This window comes from Macrotis lagotis, chromosome 1, assembly GCF_037893015.1.
Source record: "Macrotis lagotis isolate mMagLag1 chromosome 1, bilby.v1.9.chrom.fasta, whole genome shotgun sequence".
Taxonomy (NCBI): Eukaryota; Metazoa; Chordata; class Mammalia; order Peramelemorphia; family Peramelidae; genus Macrotis; species Macrotis lagotis.
This window is the reverse complement of record NC_133658.1, coordinates 405,423,042-405,424,020: the sequence shown is the minus strand read 5'-3', so window position 1 is coordinate 405,424,020 and position 979 is coordinate 405,423,042.

The following is a 979-nucleotide window of genomic DNA, read 5'->3' as shown; positions in this document are numbered from 1 at the left end:
ACCTCAAGAACAGACCAAGGAAGGACAACCTGAGAATTATAGGCCTTCCTGAAAACATAGAAGAAAAAAATAAGCCTAGACTTAATATTATAGGATTTAGTGATGGAAAATTGATATTTGGCAAGATGTCAAAATAATTATTGAAAAATACATTGTTACCCTCCAGAAAGAGATCTTAAAATAAAAACACCAAGGACTGTTGTGGCCAAATTCATGAACTATCAGATAAAATAAAAAATTCTGCAAGCAGCCAGAAAGAAACAATTTAGATACCAAGGAGACACAATAAGGATTACACAGGACCTGGCTGCATCAACAGTAAGGGATCAAAGGGCCTGGGACAAGAAATTCCAAAGGGCACAGGAGCTTGGAATGGAGTCAAGAATCCTCTATTGGCAAAGGTGATCCTTCTCTTTCAGGGGAAAAGATGATATTAACAACATGGAAGACTTCCAACAATTTCTGATGAAAAAAACATAGTGAAACCAAAAATTCAGACATCAAACAGGAGGCTCAATAGATACATGAAAAGGCAAAAAAATAAAGCAGGGAGGGGTGAAGAAAAAAATGCTATCCAATAAGATGAAACTAGCTATGAAACTGGCTATATACCTACTTGGGAGAAAGATTCTAATAACTCTCAAGAACTATAACTCAATTAGAGAGAACATACTTAGCCATAAGTGATGGATACTCAGGATTTTCTATGACTCATATAGAAAGATTTAAAAATAATTCCTCCTTAAAAAGGTGGACAGGAAGGAGACAGGTGGTGGGACAGGATTGAATAGGGTAAATCTCATTACATTAAGAGGTAGAAAAGACCTATATTAATAGAGGAGAAGAAGGGAGGAAATGAGAAACACCTGAAAATTCCTCTCATCAGACTAGTTTTAAAGTTAATTTATGCATGCACTTAGTTAAGTACATAATATCTTACATTTCCATTATTAAAAGGGAAAAAAGGGGGAGGAGGGAA